This window comes from Argentina silus, assembly GCF_951799395.1.
Source record: "Argentina silus genome assembly, chromosome: 22".
NCBI lineage: Eukaryota > Metazoa > Chordata > Actinopteri > Argentiniformes > Argentinidae > Argentina > Argentina silus.
In genome coordinates, this window is record NC_139676.1 from 1,548,568 (window position 1) to 1,569,298 (window position 20,731).

The following is a 20,731-nucleotide window of genomic DNA, read 5'->3' on the forward strand; positions in this document are numbered from 1 at the left end:
CCACGATACTAACGAGGAGGTGGTATGGGAGGCCTGGGTTCGATTACCAACATGGGCAGAGGAGGTGGTTTGGAAGGCCTGGGCTCGATTCCCAGCCTGTGCACAAAGACTTTTTGCCTAAATCCTTTGCTCACCTGGTGTTTCAAGCCAAACTAGCTATGTTTTGTGAACTGGTTATTGACAGTTTTCATTTTACACAATTATCTCACTACAATAATGCTACGGCTACAGAGAGAAAGCGCCATGGTCCTGGAATGGTGAGAATAAATGTGTTTCCGCCCGGTTTCGAAGCGGGGACCTTTCGCGTGTGAGGCGAACGTGATGACCACTACACTACGGAAACTACACACCTTTTGATGATCAACTTTTCTTTTGGTTCAAAGACATACAACCAAGTTTTAATTGATCAGTTGGGGAATTGAACCACGGTCTCGCGCTAAAGTTAAGTCTTAAACTCACTCAAAATTCCCCATTCATTCTCTATCCTTGCTGACATCTAAGCATTGGTGGTTCAGTGGTAGAATTCTCGCCTGCCACGCGGGAGGCCCGGGTTCGATTCCCGGCCAATGCATGAACACTTCTTTACGGCCGTTGGAAACCACCGATATATGTAAATATCCATTCTTCAAGGCCAAATTCGGCTGACATGGAAGCATTGGTGGTTCAGTGATAGAATTCTCGCCTGCCATGCGGGAGGCCAGGGTTCAATTCATGAATTCATGAAAAGGACAATTACATTAACACTTCATAATTGTAAACCACAGTTATACACTCACTGGCCACTTTATTAGGTACACCTTGCTAGTACTGGGTTGGACCCCCTTTTGCTTTCAGAACTGCCTTAATTCTTTGTGCCATTGATTCATCAAGGTGCTGGAAACATCCCTCCGTTGACATGATAGCATCACGCAGTTGCTGCAGATTTGTCGGCTGCACATCCATGATGCGATTCTCCCGTTCCACCACATCCCAAAGGTGCTCTATTGAATTGAGATCTGGTGACTGTGGAGGCCATTGGAGTACAGTGAACTCATTGTCATGTTCATTGATTGGGCCTGCCAGATCTGCACGTTTCCAACTTAGAGGGTCAGTGTTGAATGCAGAATGTGCCTCTGCCCAAAAGGGAGGCCGTATCTTGGAGATGCAGGGGATTGAACCCTGGACCTCATACATGCAAAGCATGCGCTCTACCACTGAGCTACATCCCCAACGGGCAACTGCAGGGATTTTTGGAACACATAGCAACAGCATGGTAGAGGACGTTGTTGACCGTCATGGCTGTGCTGAGTCAGGACACTTGGAAGACTGTTTAGACAAGGACACCTCATCACAGATGCAGGGCACCAGTCTCTCCCTGGTGGTCTAGTGGTTAGGATTCGGCGCTCTCACCGCCGCGGCCCGGGTTCGATTCCCGGTCAGGGAATGAATTTTGTGGAGACACAACCCTCGTTCGCTGGAGTCCTTGAACGACACCTTGTTAAAACTCACAAAAAAAGAAAAAAAAAAAGGCTCCTCCTTAGAGCCGGATTTGAACCAGCGACCTAAGGATTACTGCTACAGAACCTACAGTCCTCCGCTCTACCAACTGAGCTATCGAAGGGTGCCAACGGGACCGCCAGATCTGCACGTTTCCAAGTTAGAAGGTGTTTTTGTGCTACATATTTAGCTAACAACTACGTTTCACTACCTTTGGACTGCTTTGCTTGAATTAGAGCTGCAAGAAACAAGTAGCTCTCCCCGTCGGGGAAAGGAACCCCGGTTTCCCACGTGACAGGCAGGGATACTGCCCACGATACTAACGAGGAGGTGGTATGGGAGGCCTGGGTTCGATTACCAACATGGGCAGAGGAGGTGGTTTGGAAGGCCTGGGCTCGATTCCCAGCCTGTGCACAAAGACTTTTTGCCTAAATCCTTTGCTCACCTGGTGTTTCAAGCCAAACTAGCTATGTTTTGTGAACTGGTTATTGACAGTTTTCATTTTACACAATTATCTCACTACAATAATGCTACGGCTACAGAGAGAAAGCGCCATGGTCCTGGAATGGTGAGAATAAATGTGTTTCCGCCCGGTTTCGAAGCGGGGACCTTTCGCGTGTGAGGCGAACGTGATGACCACTACACTACGGAAACTACACACCTTTTGATGATCAACTTTTCTTTTGGTTCAAAGACATACAACCAAGTTTTAATTGATCAGTTGGGGAATTGAACCACGGTCTCGCGCTAAAGTTAAGTCTTAAACTCACTCAAAATTCCCCATTCATTCTCTATCCTTGCTGACATCTAAGCATTGGTGGTTCAGTGGTAGAATTCTCGCCTGCCACGCGGGAGGCCCGGGTTCGATTCCCGGCCAATGCATGAACACTTCTTTACGGCCGTTGGAAACCACCGATATATGTAAATATCCATTCTTCAAGGCCAAATTCGGCTGACATGGAAGCATTGGTGGTTCAGTGATAGAATTCTCGCCTGCCATGCGGGAGGCCAGGGTTCAATTCATGAATTCATGAAAAGGACAATTACATTAACACTTCATAATTGTAAACCACAGTTATACACTCACTGGCCACTTTATTAGGTACACCTTGCTAGTACTGGGTTGGACCCCCTTTTGCTTTCAGAACTGCCTTAATTCTTTGTGCCATTGATTCATCAAGGTGCTGGAAACATCCCTCCGTTGACATGATAGCATCACGCAGTTGCTGCAGATTTGTCGGCTGCACATCCATGATGCGATTCTCCCGTTCCACCACATCCCAAAGGTGCTCTATTGAATTGAGATCTGGTGACTGTGGAGGCCATTGGAGTACAGTGAACTCATTGTCATGTTCATTGATTGGGCCTGCCAGATCTGCACGTTTCCAACTTAGAGGGTCAGTGTTGAATGCAGAATGTGCCTCTGCCCAAAAGGGAGGCCGTATCTTGGAGATGCAGGGGATTGAACCCTGGACCTCATACATGCAAAGCATGCGCTCTACCACTGAGCTACATCCCCAACGGGCAACTGCAGGGATTTTTGGAACACATAGCAACAGCATGGTAGAGGACGTTGTTGACCGTCATGGCTGTGCTGAGTCAGGACACTTGGAAGACTGTTTAGACAAGGACACCTCATCACAGATGCAGGGCACCAGTCTCTCCCTGGTGGTCTAGTGGTTAGGATTCGGCGCTCTCACCGCCGCGGCCCTGGTTTGATTCCCGGTCAGGGAATGAATTTTGGGGAGACACAACCCTCGTTCGCTGGAGTCCTTGAACGACACCTTGTTAAAACTCACAAAAAAGAAAAAAAAAAAGGCTCCTCCTTCGAGCCGGATTTGAACCAGCGACCTAAGGATTACTGCTATAGAACCTACAGTCCTCCTCTCTACCAACTGAGCTATCGAAGGGTGCCAACGGGACCGCCAGATCTGCACGTTTCCAAGTTAGAAGGTGTTTTTGTGCTACATATTTAGCTAACAACTACATTTCACTACCTTTGGACTGCTTTGCTTGAATTAGAGCTGCAAGAAACAAGTAGCTCTCCCCGTCGGGGAAAGGAACCCCGGTTTCCCACGTGACAGGCAGGGATACTGCCCACGATCCTAACGAGGAGGTGGTATGGGAGGCCTGGGTTCGATTACCAACATGGGCAGAGGAGGTGGTTTGGAAGGCCTGGGCTCGATTCCCAGCCTGTGCACAAAGACTTTTTGCCTAAATCCTTTGCTCATCTGGTGTTTCAAGCCAAACTAGCTATGTTTTGTGAACTGGTTATTGACAGTTTTCATTTTACACAATTATCTCACTACAATAATGCTACGGCTACAGAGAGAAAGCGCCATGGTCCTGGAATGGTGAGAATAAATGTGTTTCCGCCCGGTTTCGAACCGGGGACCTTTCGCGTGTGAGGCGAACATGATGACCACTACACTACGGAAACTACACACCCTTTGATGATCAACTTTTCTTTTGGTTCAAAGACATACAACCAAGTTTTAATTGATCAGTTGGGGAATTGAACCACGGTCTCGCGCTAAAGTTAAGTCTTAAACTCACTCAAAATTCCCCATTCATTCTCTATCCTTGCTGACATCTAAGCATTGGTGGTTCAGTGGTAGAATTCTCGCCTGCCACGCGGGAGGCCCGGGTTCGATTCCCGGCCAATGCATGAACACTTCTTTACGGCCGTTGGAAACCACCGATATATGTAAATATCCATTCTTCAAGGCCAAATTCGGCTGACATGGAAGCATTGGTGGTTCAGTGATAGAATTCTCGCCTGCCATGCGGGAGGCCAGGGTTCAATTCATGAATTCATGAAAAGGACAATTACATTAACACTTCATAATTGTAAACCACAGTTATACACTCACTGGCCACTTTTTTAGGTACACCTTGCTAGTACTGGGTTGGACCCCCTTTTGCTTTCAGAACTGCCTTAATTCTTTGTGCCATTGATTCATCAAGGTGCTGGAAACATCCCTCCGTTGACATGATAGCATCACGCAGTTGCTGCAGATTTGTCGGCTGCACATCCATGATGCGATTCTCCCGTTCCACCACATCCCAAAGGTGCTCTATTGAATTGAGATCTGGTGACTGTGGAGGCCATTGGAGTACAGTGAACTCATTGTCATGTTCATTGATTGGGCCTGCCAGATCTGCACGTTTCCAACTTAGAGGGTCAGTGTTGAATGCAGAATGTGCCTCTGCCCAAAAGGGAGGCCGTATCTTGGAGATGCAGGGGATTGAACCCTGGACCTCATACATGCAAAGCATGCGCTCTACCACTGAGCTACATCCCCAACGGGCAACTGCAGGGACATCTTTGCTGACATCTAAGCATTGGTGGTTCAGTGGTAGAATTCTCGCCTGCCACGCGGGAGGCCCGGGTTCGATTCCCGGCCAATGCATGAACACTTCTTTACGGCCGTTGGAAACCACCGATACATGTAAATATCCATTCTTCAAGGCCAAATTCGGCTGACATGGAAGCATTGGTGGTTCAGTGATAGAACCGGCCAATGCATGAACACTTCTTTACGGCCGTTGGAAACCACCGATATATGTAAATATCCATTCTTCAAGGCCAAATTCGGCTGACATGGAAGCATTGGTGGTTCAGTGATAGAATTCTCGCCTGCCATGCGGGAGGCCAGGGTTCAATTCATGAATTCATGAAAAGGACAATTACATTAACACTTCATGAGGACCTTTGATAATTGTAAACCACAGTTATACACTCACTGGCCACTTTATTAGGTACACCTTGCTAGTACTGGGTTGGACCCCCTTTTGCTTTCAGAACTGCCTTAATTCTTTGTGCCATTGATTCATCAAGGTGCTGGAAACATCCCTCCGTTGACATGATAGCATCACGCAGTTGCTGCAGATTTGTCGGCTGCACATCCATGATGCGATTCTCCCGTTCCACCACATCCCAAAGGTGCTCTATTGAATTGAGATCTGGTGACTGTGGAGGCCATTGGAGTACAGTGAACTCATTGTCATGTTCATTGATTGGGCCTGCCAGATCTGCACGTTTCCAACTTAGAGGGTCAGTGTTGAATGCAGAATGTGCCTCTGCCCAAAAGGGAGGCCGTATCTTGGAGATGCAGGGGATTGAAACCTGGACCTCATACATGCAAAGCATGCGCTCTACCACTGAGCTACATCCCCAACGGGCAACTGCAGGGATTTTTGGAACACATAGCAACAGCATGGTAGAGGACGTTGTTGACCGTCATGGCTGTGCTGAGTCAGGACACTTGGAAGACTGTTTAGACAAGGACACCTCATCACAGATGCAGGGCACCAGTCTCTCCCTGGTGGTCTAGTGGTTAGGATTTGGTGCTCTCACCGCCGCGGCCCGGGTTCGATTCCCGGTCAGGGAATGAATTTTGTGGAGACACAACCCTCGTTCGCTGGAGTCCTTGAACGACAACTTGTTAAAACTCACAAAAAAAAAAAAAAAAAGGCTCCTCCTTCGAGCCGGATTTGAACCAGCGACCTAAGGATTACTGCTATAGAACCTACAGTCCTCCGCTCTACCAACTGAGCTATCGAAGGGTGCCAACGGGACCGCCAGATCTGCACGTTTCCAAGTTAGAAGGTGTTTTTGTGCTACATATTTAGCTAACAACTACATTTCACTACCTTTGGACTGCTTTGCTTGAATTAGAGCTGCAAGAAACAAGTAGCTCTCCCCGTCGGGGAAAGGAACCCCGGTTTCCCACGTGACAGGCAGGGATACTGCCCACGATCCTAACGAGGAGGTGGTATGGGAGGCCTGGGTTCGATTACCAACATGGGCAGAGGAGGTGGTTTGGAAGGCCTGGGCTCGATTCCCAGCCTGTGCACAAAGACTTTTTGCCTAAATCCTTTGCTCACCTGGTGTTTCAAGCCAAACTAGCTATGTTTTGTGAACTGGTTATTGACAGTTTTCATTTTACACAATTATCTCACTACAATAATGCTACGGCTACAGAGAGAAAGCGCCATGGTCCTGGAATGGTGAGAATAAATGTGTTTCCGCCCGGTTTCGAACCAGGGACCTTTCGCGTGTGAGGCGAACGTGATGACCACTACACTACGGAAACTACACACCCTTTGATGATCAACTTTTCTTTTGGTTCAAAGACATACAACCAAGTTTTAATTGATCAGTTGGGGAATTGAACCACGGTCTCGCGCTAAAGTTAAGTCTTAAACTCACTCAAAATTCCCCATTCATTCTCTATCTTTGCTGACATCTAAGCATTGGTGGTTCAGTGGTAGAATTCTCGCCTGCCACGCGGGAGGCCCTGGTTCGATTCCAGGCCAATGCATGAACACTTCTTTACGGCCGTTGGAAACCACCGATATATGTAAATATCCATTCTTCAAGGCCAAATTCGGCTGACATGGAAGCATTGGTGGTTCAGTGATAGAACCGGCCAATGCATGAACACTTCTTTACGGCCGTTGGAAACCACCGATATATGTAAATATCCATTCTTCAAGGCCAAATTCGGCTGACATGGAAGCATTGGTGGTTCAGTGATAGAATTCTCGCCTGCCATGCGGGAGGCCAGGGTTCAATTCATGAATTCATGAAAAGGACAATTACATTAACACTTCATGAGGACCTTTGATAATTGTAAACCACAGTTATACACTCACTGGCCACTTTATTAGGTACACCTTGCTAGTACTGGGTTGGACCCCCTTTTGCTTTCAGAACTGCCTTAATTCTTTGTGCCATTGATTCATCAAGGTGCTGGAAACATCCCTCCGTTGACATGATAGCATCACGCAGTTGCTCCAGATTTGTCGGCTGCACATCCATGATGCGATTCTCCCGTTCCACCACATCCCAAAGGTGCTCTATTGAATTGAGATCTGGTGACTGTGGAGGCCATTGGAGTACAGTGAACTCATTGTCATGTTCATTGATTGGGCCTGCCAGATCTGCACGTTTCCAACTTAGAGGGTCAGTGTTGAATGCAGAATGTGCCTCTGCCCAAAAGGGAGGCCGTATCTTGGAGATGCAGGGGATTGAACCCTGGACCTCATACATGCAAAGCATGCGCTCTACCACTGAGCTACATCCCCAACGGGCAACTGCAGGGATTTTTGGAACACATAGCAACAGCATGGTAGAGGACGTTGTTGACCGTCATGGCTGTGCTGAGTCAGGACACTTGGAAGACTGTTTAGACAAGGACACCTCATCACAGATGCAGGGCACCAGTCTCTCCCTGGTGGTCTAGTGGTTAGGATTCGGCGCTCTCACCGCCGCGGCCCTGGTTTGATTCCCGGTCAGGGAATGAATTTTGGGGAGACACAACCCTCGTTCGCTGGAGTCCTTGAACGACACCTTGTTAAAACTCACAAAAAAGAAAAAAAAAAAAAAGGCTCCTCCTTCGAGCCGGATTTGAACCAGCGACCTAAGGATTACTGCTATAGAACCTACAGTCCTCCTCTCTACCAACTGAGCTATCGAAGGGTGCCAACGGGACCGCCAGATCTGCACGTTTCCAAGTTAGAAGGTGTTTTTGTGCTACATATTTAGCTAACAACTACATTTCACTACCTTTGGACTGCTTTGCTTGAATTAGAGCTGCAAGAAACAAGTAGCTCTCCCCGTCGGGGAAAGGAACCCCGGTTTCCCACGTGACAGACAGGGATACTGCCCACGATCCTAACGAGGAGGTGGTATGGGAGGCCTGGGTTCGATTACCAACATGGGCAGAGGAGGTGGTTTGGAAGGCCTGGGCTCGATTCCCAGCCTGTGCACAAACACTTTTTGCCTAAATCCTTTGCTCACCTGGTGTTTCAAGCCAAACTAGCTATGTTTTGTGAACTGGTTATTGACAGTTTTCATTTTACACAATTATCTCACTACAATAATGCTACGGCTACAGAGAGAAAGCGCCATGGTCCTGGAATGGTGAGAATAAATGTGTTTCCACCCGGTTTCGAACCAGGGACCTTTCGCGTGTGAGGCGAACGTGATGACCACTACACTACAGAAACTACACACCCTTTGATGATCAACTTTTCTTTTGGTTCAAAGACATACAACCAAGTTTTAATTGATCAATTGGGGAATTGAACCACGGTCTCGCGCTAAAGTTAAGTCTTAAACTCACTCAAAATTCCCCATTCATTCTCTATCTTTGCTGACATCTAAGCATTGGTGGTTCAGTGGTAGAATTCTCGCCTGCCACGCGGGAGGCCCGGGTTCGATTCCCGGCCAATGCATGAACACTTCTTTACGGCCGTTGGAAACCACCGATATATGTAAATATCCATTCTTCAAGGCCAAATTCGGCTGACATGGAAGCATTGGTGGTTCAGTGATAGAATTCTCGCCTGCCATGCGGGAGGCCAGGGTTCAATTCATGAATTCATGAAAAGGACAATTACATTAACACTTCATGAGGACCTTTGATAATTGTAAACCACAGTTATACACTCACTGGCCACTTTATTAGGTACACCTTGCTAGTACTGGGTTGGACCCCCTTTTGCTTTCAGAACTGCCTTAATTCTTTGTGCCATTGATTCATCAAGGTGCTGGAAACATCCCTCCGTTGACATGATAGCATCACGCAGTTGCTGCAGATTTGTCGGCTGCACATCCATGATGCGATTCTCCCGTTCCACCACATCCCAAAGGTGCTCTATTGAATTGAGATCTGGTGACTGTGGAGGCCATTGGAGTACAGTGAACTCATTGTCATGTTCATTGATTGGGCCTGCCAGATCTGCACGTTTCCAACTTAGAGGGTCAGTGTTGAATGCAGAATGTGCCTCTGCCCAAAAGGGAGGCCGTATCTTGGAGATGCAGGGGATTGAACCCTGGACCTCATACATGCAAAGCATGCGCTCTACCACTGAGCTACATCCCCAACCGGCAACTGCAGGGATTTTTGGAACACATAGCAACAGCATGGTAGAGGACGTTGTTGACCGTCATGGCTGTGCTGAGTCAGGACACTTGGAAGACTGTTTAGACAAGGACACCTCATCACAGATGCAGGGCACCAGTCTCTCCCTGGTGGTCTAGTGGTTAGGATTCGGCGCTCTCACCGCCGCGGCCCGGGTTCGATTCCCGGTCAGGGAATGAATTTTGTGGAGACACAACCCTCGTTCGCTGGAGTCCTTGAACGACACCTTGTTAAAACTCACAAAAAAGAAAAAAAAAAAGGCTCCTCCTTCGAGCCGGATTTGAACCAGCGACCTAAGGATTACTGCTATAGAACCTACAGTCCTCCGCTCGACCAACTGAGCTATCGAAGGGTGCCAACAGGACCGCCAGATCTGCACGTTTCCAAGTTAGAAGGTGTTTTTGTGCTACATATTTAGCTAACAACTACGTTTCACTACCTTTGGACTGCTTTGCTTGAATTAGAGCTGCAAGAAACAAGTAGCTCTCCCCGTCGGGGAAAGGAACCCCGGTTTCCCACGTGACAGGCAGGGATACTGCCCACGATACTAACGAGGAGGTGGTATGGGAGGCCTGGGTTCGATTACCAACATGGGCAGAGGAGGTGGTTTGGAAGGCCTGGGCTCGATTCCCAGCCTGTGCACAAACACTTTTTGCCTAAATCCTTTGCTCACCTGGTGTTTCAAGCCAAACTAGCTATGTTTTGTGAACTGGTTATTGACAGTTTTCATTTTACACAATTATCTCACTCCAATAATGCTACGGCTACAGAGAGAAAGCGCCATGGTCCTGGAATGGTGAGAATAAATGTGTTTCCGCCCGGTTTCGAACCGGGGACCTTTCGCGTGTGAGGCGAACGTGATGACCACTACACTACGGAAACTACACACCCTTTGATGATCAACTTTTCTTTTGGTTCAAAGACATACAACCAAGTTTTAATTGATCAGTTGGGGAATTGAACCACGGTCTCGCGCTAAAGTTAAGTCTTAAACTCACTCAAAATTCCCGATTCATTCTCTATCCTTACTGACATATAAGCATTGGTGGTTCAGTGGTAGAATTCTCGCCTGCCACGTGGGAGGCCCGGGTTCGATTCCCGGCCAATGCATGAACACTTCTTTACGGCCGTTGGAAACCACCGATATATGTAAATATCCATTCTTCAAGGCCAAATTCGGCTGACATGGAAGCATTGGTGGTTCAGTGATAGAATTCTCGCCTGCCATGCGGGAGGCCAGGGTTCAATTCATGAATTCATGAAAAGGACAATTACATTAACACTTCATGAGGACCTTTGATAATTGTAAACCACAGTTATACACTCACTGGCCACTTTATTAGGTACACCTTGCTAGTACTGGGTTGGACCCCCTTTTGCTTTCAGAACTGCCTTAATTCTTTGTGCCATTGATTCATCAAGGTGCTGGAAACATCCCTCCGTTGACATGATAGCATCACGCAGTTGCTGCAGATTTGTCGGCTGCACATCCATGATGCGATTCTCCCGTTCCACCACATCCCAAAGGTGCTCTATTGAATTGAGATCTGGTGACTGTGGAGGCCATTGGAGTACAGTGAACTCATTGTCATGTTCATTGATTGGGCCTGCCAGATCTGCACGTTTCCAACTTAGAGGGTCAGTGTTGAATGCAGAATGTGCCTCTGCCCAAAAGGGAGGCCGTATCTTGGAGATGCAGGGGATTGAACCCTGGACCTCATACATGCAAAGCATGCGCTCTACCACTGAGCTACATCCCCAACGGGCAACTGCAGGGATTTTTGGAACACATAGCAACAGCATGGTAGAGGACGTTGTTGACCGTCATGGCTGTGCTGAGTCAGGACACTTGGAAGACTGTTTAGACAAGGACACCTCATCACAGATGCAGGGCACCAGTCTCTCCCTGGTGGTCTAGTGGTTAGGATTCGGCGCTCTCACCGCCGCGGCCCTGGTTTGATTCCCGGTCAGGGAATGAATTTTGGGGAGACACAACCCTCGTTCGCTGGAGTCCTTGAACGACACCTTGTTAAAACTCACAAAAAAGAAAAAAAAAAAGGCTCCTCCTTCGAGCCGGATTTGAACCAGCGACCTAAGGATTACTGCTATAGAACCTACAGTCCTCCTCTCTACCAACTGAGCTATCGAAGGGTGCCAACGGGACCGCCAGATCTGCACGTTTCCAAGTTAGAAGGTGTTTTTGTGCTACATATTTAGCTAACAACTACATTTCACTACCTTTGGACTGCTTTGCTTGAATTAGAGCTGCAAGAAACAAGTAGCTCTCCCCGTCGGGGAAAGGAACCCCGGTTTCCCACGTGACAGGCAGGGATACTGCCCACGATCCTAACGAGGAGGTGGTATGGGAGGCCTGGGTTCGATTACCAACATGGGCAGAGGAGGTGGTTTGGAAGGCCTGGGCTCGATTCCCAGCCTGTGCACAAACACTTTTTGCCTAAATCCTTTGCTCACCTGGTGTTTCAAGCCAAACTAGCTATGTTTTGTGAACTGGTTATTGACAGTTTTCATTTTACACAATTATCTCACTACAATAATGCTACGGCTACAGAGAGAAAGCGCCATGGTCCTGGAATGGTGAGAATAAATGTGTTTCCGCCCGGTTTCGAACCAGGGACCTTTCGCGTGTGAGGCGAACGTGATGACCACTACACTACGGAAACTACACACCCTTTGATGATCAACTTTTCTTTTGGTTCAAAGACATACAACCAAGTTTTAATTGATCAGTTGGGGAATTGAACCACGGTCTCGCGCTAAAGTTAAGTCTTAAACTCACTCAAAATTCCCCATTCATTCTCTATCTTTGCTGACATCTAAGCATTGGTGGTTCAGTGGTAGAATTCTCGCCTGCCACGCGGGAGGCCCTGGTTCGATTCCAGGCCAATGCATGAACACTTCTTTACGGCCGTTGGAAACCACCGATATATGTAAATATCCATTCTTCAAGGCCAAATTCGGCTGACATGGAAGCATTGGTGGTTCAGTGATAGAACCGGCCAATGCATGAACACTTCTTTACGGCCGTTGGAAACCACCGATATATGTAAATATCCATTCTTCAAGGCCAAATTCGGCTGACATGGAAGCATTGGTGGTTCAGTGATAGAATTCTCGCCTGCCATGCGGGAGGCCAGGGTTCAATTCATGAATTCATGAAAAGGACAATTACATTAACACTTCATGAGGACCTTTGATAATTGTAAACCACAGTTATACACTCACTGGCCACTTTATTAGGTACACCTTGCTAGTACTGGGTTGGACCCCCTTTTGCTTTCAGAACTGCCTTAATTCTTTGTGCCATTGATTCATCAAGGTGCTGGAAACATCCCTCCGTTGACATGATAGCATCACGCAGTTGCTCCAGATTTGTCGGCTGCACATCCATGATGCGATTCTCCCGTTCCACCACATCCCAAAGGTGCTCTATTGAATTGAGATCTGGTGACTGTGGAGGCCATTGGAGTACAGTGAACTCATTGTCATGTTCATTGATTGGGCCTGCCAGATCTGCACGTTTCCAACTTAGAGGGTCAGTGTTGAATGCAGAATGTGCCTCTGCCCAAAAGGGAGGCCGTATCTTGGAGATGCAGGGGATTGAACCCTGGACCTCATACATGCAAAGCATGCGCTCTACCACTGAGCTACATCCCCAACGGGCAACTGCAGGGATTTTTGGAACACATAGCAACAGCATGGTAGAGGACGTTGTTGACCGTCATGGCTGTGCTGAGTCAGGACACTTGGAAGACTGTTTAGACAAGGACACCTCATCACAGATGCAGGGCACCAGTCTCTCCCTGGTGGTCTAGTGGTTAGGATTCGGCGCTCTCACCGCCGCGGCCCTGGTTTGATTCCCGGTCAGGGAATGAATTTTGGGGAGACACAACCCTCGTTCGCTGGAGTCCTTGAACGACACCTTGTTAAAACTCACAAAAAAGAAAAAAAAAAAGGCTCCTCCTTCGAGCCGGATTTGAACCAGCGACCTAAGGATTACTGCTATAGAACCTACAGTCCTCCTCTCTACCAACTGAGCTATCGAAGGGTGCCAACGGGACCGCCAGATCTGCACGTTTCCAAGTTAGAAGGTGTTTTTGTGCTACATATTTAGCTAACAACTACATTTCACTACCTTTGGACTGCTTTGCTTGAATTAGAGCTGCAAGAAACAAGTAGCTCTCCCCGTCGGGGAAAGGAACCCCGGTTTCCCACGTGACAGACAGGGATACTGCCCACGATCCTAACGAGGAGGTGGTATGGGAGGCCTGGGTTCGATTACCAACATGGGCAGAGGAGGTGGTTTGGAAGGCCTGGGCTCGATTCCCAGCCTGTGCACAAACACTTTTTGCCTAAATCCTTTGCTCACCTGGTGTTTCAAGCCAAACTAGCTATGTTTTGTGAACTGGTTATTGACAGTTTTCATTTTACACAATTATCTCACTACAATAATGCTACGGCTACAGAGAGAAAGCGCCATGGTCCTGGAATGGTGAGAATAAATGTGTTTCCACCCGGTTTCGAACCAGGGACCTTTCGCGTGTGAGGCGAACGTGATGACCACTACACTACAGAAACTACACACCCTTTGATGATCAACTTTTCTTTTGGTTCAAAGACATACAACCAAGTTTTAATTGATCAATTGGGGAATTGAACCACGGTCTCGCGCTAAAGTTAAGTCTTAAACTCACTCAAAATTCCCCATTCATTCTCTATCTTTGCTGACATCTAAGCATTGGTGGTTCAGTGGTAGAATTCTCGCCTGCCACGCGGGAGGCCCGGGTTCGATTCCCGGCCAATGCATGAACACTTCTTTACGGCCGTTGGAAACCACCGATATATGTAAATATCCATTCTTCAAGGCCAAATTCGGCTGACATGGAAGCATTGGTGGTTCAGTGATAGAATTCTCGCCTGCCATGCGGGAGGCCAGGGTTCAATTCATGAATTCATGAAAAGGACAATTACATTAACACTTCATGAGGACCTTTGATAATTGTAAACCACAGTTATACACTCACTGGCCACTTTATTAGGTACACCTTGCTAGTACTGGGTTGGACCCCCTTTTGCTTTCAGAACTGCCTTAATTCTTTGTGCCATTGATTCATCAAGGTGCTGGAAACATCCCTCCGTTGACATGATAGCATCACGCAGTTGCTGCAGATTTGTCGGCTGCACATCCATGATGCGATTCTCCCGTTCCACCACATCCCAAAGGTGCTCTATTGAATTGAGATCTGGTGACTGTGGAGGCCATTGGAGTACAGTGAACTCATTGTCATGTTCATTGATTGGGCCTGCCAGATCTGCACGTTTCCAACTTAGAGGGTCAGTGTTGAATGCAGAATGTGCCTCTGCCCAAAAGGGAGGCCGTATCTTGGAGATGCAGGGGATTGAACCCTGGACCTCATACATGCAAAGCATGCGCTCTACCACTGAGCTACATCCCCAACCGGCAACTGCAGGGATTTTTGGAACACATAGCAACAGCATGGTAGAGGACGTTGTTGACCGTCATGGCTGTGCTGAGTCAGGACACTTGGAAGACTGTTTAGACAAGGACACCTCATCACAGATGCAGGGCACCAGTCTCTCCCTGGTGGTCTAGTGGTTAGGATTCGGCGCTCTCACCGCCGCGGCCCGGGTTCGATTCCCGGTCAGGGAATGAATTTTGTGGAGACACAACCCTCGTTCGCTGGAGTCCTTGAACGACACCTTGTTAAAACTCACAAAAAAGAAAAAAAAAAAGGCTCCTCCTTCGAGCCGGATTTGAACCAGCGACCTAAGGATTACTGCTATAGAACCTACAGTCCTCCGCTCGACCAACTGAGCTATCGAAGGGTGCCAACAGGACCGCCAGATCTGCACGTTTCCAAGTTAGAAGGTGTTTTTGTGCTACATATTTAGCTAACAACTACGTTTCACTACCTTTGGACTGCTTTGCTTGAATTAGAGCTGCAAGAAACAAGTAGCTCTCCCCGTCGGGGAAAGGAACCCCGGTTTCCCACGTGACAGGCAGGGATACTGCCCACGATACTAACGAGGAGGTGGTATGGGAGGCCTGGGTTCGATTACCAACATGGGCAGAGGAGGTGGTTTGGAAGGCCTGGGCTCGATTCCCAGCCTGTGCACAAACACTTTTTGCCTAAATCCTTTGCTCACCTGGTGTTTCAAGCCAAACTAGCTATGTTTTGTGAACTGGTTATTGACAGTTTTCATTTTACACAATTATCTCACTCCAATAATGCTACGGCTACAGAGAGAAAGCGCCATGGTCCTGGAATGGTGAGAATAAATGTGTTTCCGCCCGGTTTCGAACCGGGGACCTTTCGCGTGTGAGGCGAACGTGATGACCACTACACTACGGAAACTACACACCCTTTGATGATCAACTTTTCTTTTGGTTCAAAGACATACAACCAAGTTTTAATTGATCAGTTGGGGAATTGAACCACGGTCTCGCGCTAAAGTTAAGTCTTAAACTCACTCAAAATTCCCGATTCATTCTCTATCCTTACTGACATATAAGCATTGGTGGTTCAGTGGTAGAATTCTCGCCTGCCACGTGGGAGGCCCGGGTTCGATTCCCGGCCAATGCATGAACACTTCTTTACGGCCGTTGGAAACCACCGATATATGTAAATATCCATTCTTCAAGGCCAAATTCGGCTGACATGGAAGCATTGGTGGTTCAGTGATAGAATTCTCGCCTGCCATGCGGGAGGCCAGGGTTCAATTCATGAATTCATGAAAAGGACAATTACATTAACACTTCATGAGGACCTTTGATAATTGTAAACCACAGTTATACACTCACTGGCCACTTTATTAGGTACACCTTGCTAGTACTGGGTTGGACCCCCTTTTGCTTTCAGAACTGCCTTAATTCTTTGTGCCATTGATTCATCAAGGTGCTGGAAACATCCCTCCGTTGACATGATAGCATCACGCAGTTGCTGCAGATTTGTCGGCTGCACATCCATGATGCGATTCTCCCGTTCCACCACATCCCAAAGGTGCTCTATTGAATTGAGATCTGGTGACTGTGGAGGCCATTGGAGTACAGTGAACTCATTGTCATGTTCATTGATTGGGCCTGCCAGATCTGCACGTTTCCAACTTAGAGGGTCAGTGTTGAATGCAGAATGTGCCTCTGCCCAAAAGGGAGGCCGTATCTTGGAGATGCAGGGGATTGAACCCTGGACCTCATACATGCAAAGCATGCGCTCTACCACTGAGCTACATCCCCAACGGGCAACTGCAGGGATTTTTGGAACACATAGCAACAGCATGGTAGAGGACGTTGTTGACCGTCATGGCTGTGCTGAGTCAGGACACTTGGAAGACTGTTTAGACAAGGACACCTCATCACAGATGCAGGGCACCAGTCTCTCCCTGGTGGTCTAGTGGTTAGGATTCGGCGCTCTCACCGCCGCGGCCCTGGTTTGATTCCCGGTCAGGGAATGAATTTTGGGGAGACACAACCCTCGTTCGCTGGAGTCCTTGAACGACACCTTGTTAAAACTCACAAAAAAGAAAAAAAAAAAGGCTCCTCCTTCGAGCCGGATTTGAACCAGCGACCTAAGGATTACTGCTATAGAACCTACAGTCCTCCTCTCTACCAACTGAGCTATCGAAGGGTGCCAACGGGACCGCCAGATCTGCACGTTTCCAAGTTAGAAGGTGTTTTTGTGCTACATATTTAGCTAACAACTACATTTCACTACCTTTGGACTGCTTTGCTTGAATTAGAGCTGCAAGAAACAAGTAGCTCTCCCCGTCGGGGAAAGGAACCCCGGTTTCCCACGTGACAGGCAGGGATACTGCCCACGATCCTAACGAGGAGGTGGTATGGGAGGCCTGGGTTCGATTACCAACATGGGCAGAGGAGGTGGTTTGGAAGGCCTGGGCTCGATTCCCAGCCTGTGCACAAACACTTTTTGCCTAAATCCTTTGCTCACCTGGTGTTTCAAGCCAAACTAGCTATGTTTTGTGAACTGGTTATTGACAGTTTTCATTTTACACAATTATCTCACTACAATAATGCTACGGCTACAGAGAGAAAGCGCCATGGTCCTGGAATGGTGAGAATAAATGTGTTTCCGCCCGGTTTCGAACCAGGGACCTTTCGCGTGTGAGGCGAACGTGATGACCACTACACTACGGAAACTACACACCCTTTGATGATCAACTTTTCTTTTGGTTCAAAGACATACAACCAAGTTTTAATTGATCAGTTGGGGAATTGAACCACGGTCTCGCGCTAAAGTTAAGTCTTAAACTCACTCAAAATTCCCCATTCATTCTCTATCTTTGCTGACATCTAAGCATTGGTGGTTCAGTGGTAGAATTCTCGCCTGCCACGCGGGAGGCCCTGGTTCGATTCCAGGCCAATGCATGAACACTTCTTTACGGCCGTTGGAAACCACCGATATATGTAAATATCCATTCTTCAAGGCCAAATTCGGCTGACATGGAAGCATTGGTGGTTCAGTGATAGAACCGGCCAATGCATGAACACTTCTTTACGGCCGTTGGAAACCACCGATATATGTAAATATCCATTCTTCAAGGCCAAATTCGGCTGACATGGAAGCATTGGTGGTTCAGTGATAGAATTCTCGCCTGCCATGCGGGAGGCCAGGGTTCAATTCATGAATTCATGAAAAGGACAATTACATTAACACTTCATGAGGACCTTTGATAATTGTAAACCACAGTTATACACTCACTGGCCACTTTATTAGGTACACCTTGCTAGTACTGGGTTGGACCCCCTTTTGCTTTCAGAACTGCCTTAATTCTTTGTGCCATTGATTCATCAAGGTGCTGGAAACATCCCTCCGTTGACATGATAGCATCACGCAGTTGCTGCAGATTTGTCGGCTGCACATCCATGATGCGATTCTCCCGTTCCACCACATCCCAAAGGTGCTCTATTGAATTGAGATCTGGTGACTGTGGAGGCCATTGGAGTACAGTGAACTCATTGTCATGTTCATTGATTGGGCCTGCCAGATCTGCACGTTTCCAACTTAGAGGGTCAGTGTTGAATGCAGAATGTGCCTCTGCCCAAAAGGGAGGCCGTATCTTGGAGATGCAGGGGATTGAACCCTGGACCTCATACATGCAAAGCATGCGCTCTACCACTGAGCTACATCCCCAACGGGCAACTGCAGGGATTTTTGGAACACATAGCAACAGCATGGTAGAGGACGTTGTTGACCGTCATGGCTGTGCTGAGTCAGGACACTTGGAAGACTGTTTAGACAAGGACACCTCATCACAGATGCAGGGCACCAGTCTCTCCCTGGTGGTCTAGTGGTTAGGATTCTGCGCTCTCACCGCCGCGGCCCTGGTTTGATTCCCGGTCAGGGAATGAATTTTGGGGAGACACAACCCTCGTTCGCTGGAGTCCTTGAACGACACCTTGTTAAAACTCACAAAAAAGAAAAAAAAAAAGGCTCCTCCTTCGAGCCGGATTTGAACCAGCGACCTAAGGATTACTGCTATAGAACCTACAGTCCTCCTCTCTACCAACTGAGCTATCGAAGGGTGCCAACGGGACCGCCAGATCTGCACGTTTCCAAGTTAGAAGGTGTTTTTGTGCTACATATTTAGCTAACAACTACATTTCACTACCTTTGGACTGCTTTGCTTGAATTAGAGCTGCAAGAAACAAGTAGCTCTCCCCGTCGGGGAAAGGAACCCCGGTTTCCCACGTGACAGGCAGGGATACTGCCCACGATACTAACGAGGAGGTGGTATGGGAGGCCTGGGTTCGATTACCAACATGGGCAGAGGAGGTGGTTTGGAAGGCCTGGGCTCGATTCCCAGCCTGTGCACAAAGACTTTTTGCCTAAATCCTTTGCTCACCTGGTGTTTCAAGCCAAACTAGCTATGTTTTGTGAACTGGTTATTGACAGTTTTCATTTTACACAATTATCTCACTCCAATAATGCTACGGCTACAGAGAGAAAGCGCCATGGTCCTGGAATGGTGAGAATAAATGTGTTTCCGCCCGGTTTCGAACCGGGGACCTTTCGCGTGTGAGGCGAACGTGATGACCACTACACTACGGAAACTACACACCCTTTGATGATCAACTTTTCTTTTGGTTCAAAGACATACAACCAAGTTTTAATTGATCAGTTGGGGAATTGAACCACGGTCTCGCGCTAAAGTTAAGTCTTAAACTCACTCAAAATTCCCCATTCATTCTCTATCCTTGCTGACATCTAAGCATTGGTGGTTCAGTGGTAGAATTCTCGCCTGCCACGTGGGAGGCCCGGGTTCGATTCCCGGCCAATGCATGAACACTTCTTTACGGCCGTTGGAAACCACCGATATATGTAAATATCCATTCTTCAAGGCCAAATTCGGCTGACATGGAAGCATTGGTGGTTCAGTGATAGAATTCTCGCCTGCCATGCGGGAGGCCAGGGTTCAATTCATGAATTCATGAAAAGGACAATTACATTAACACTTCATGAGGACCTTTGATAATTGTAAACCACAGTTATACACTCACTGGCCACTTTATTAGGTACACCTTGCTAGTACTGGGTTGGACCCCCTTTTGCTTTCAGAACTGCCTTAATTCTTTGTGCCATTGATTCATCAAGGTGCTGGAAACATCCCTCCGTTGACATGATAGCATCACGCAGTTGCTGCAGATTTGTCGGCTGCACATCCATGATGCGATTCTCCCGTTCCACCACATCCCAAAGGTGCTCTATTGAATTGAGATCTGGTGACTGTGGAGGCCATTGGAGTACAGTGAACTCATTGTCATGTTCATTGATTGGGCCTGCCAGATCTGCACGTTTCCAACTTAGAGGGTCAGTGTTGAATGCAGAATGTGCCTCTGCCCAAAAGGGAGGCCGTATCTTGGAGATGCAGGGGATTGAACCCTGGACCTCATACATGCAAAGCATGCGCTCTACCACTGAGCTACATCCCCAACGGGCAACTGCAGGGATTTTTGGAACACATAGCAATAGCATGGTAGAGGACGTTGTTGACCGTCATGGCTGTGCTGAGTCAGGACACTTGGAAGACTGTTTAGACAAGGACACCTCATCACAGATGCAGGGCACCAGTCTCTCCCTGGTGGTCTAGTGGTTAGGATTCGGCGCTCTCACCGCCGCGGCCCGGGTTCGATTCCCGGTCAGGGAATGAATTTTGTGGAGACACAACCCTCGTTCGCTGGAGTCCTTGAACGACACCTTGTTAAAACTCACAAAAAAGAAAAAAAAAAAGGCTCCTCCTTCGAGCCGGATTTGAACCAGCGACCT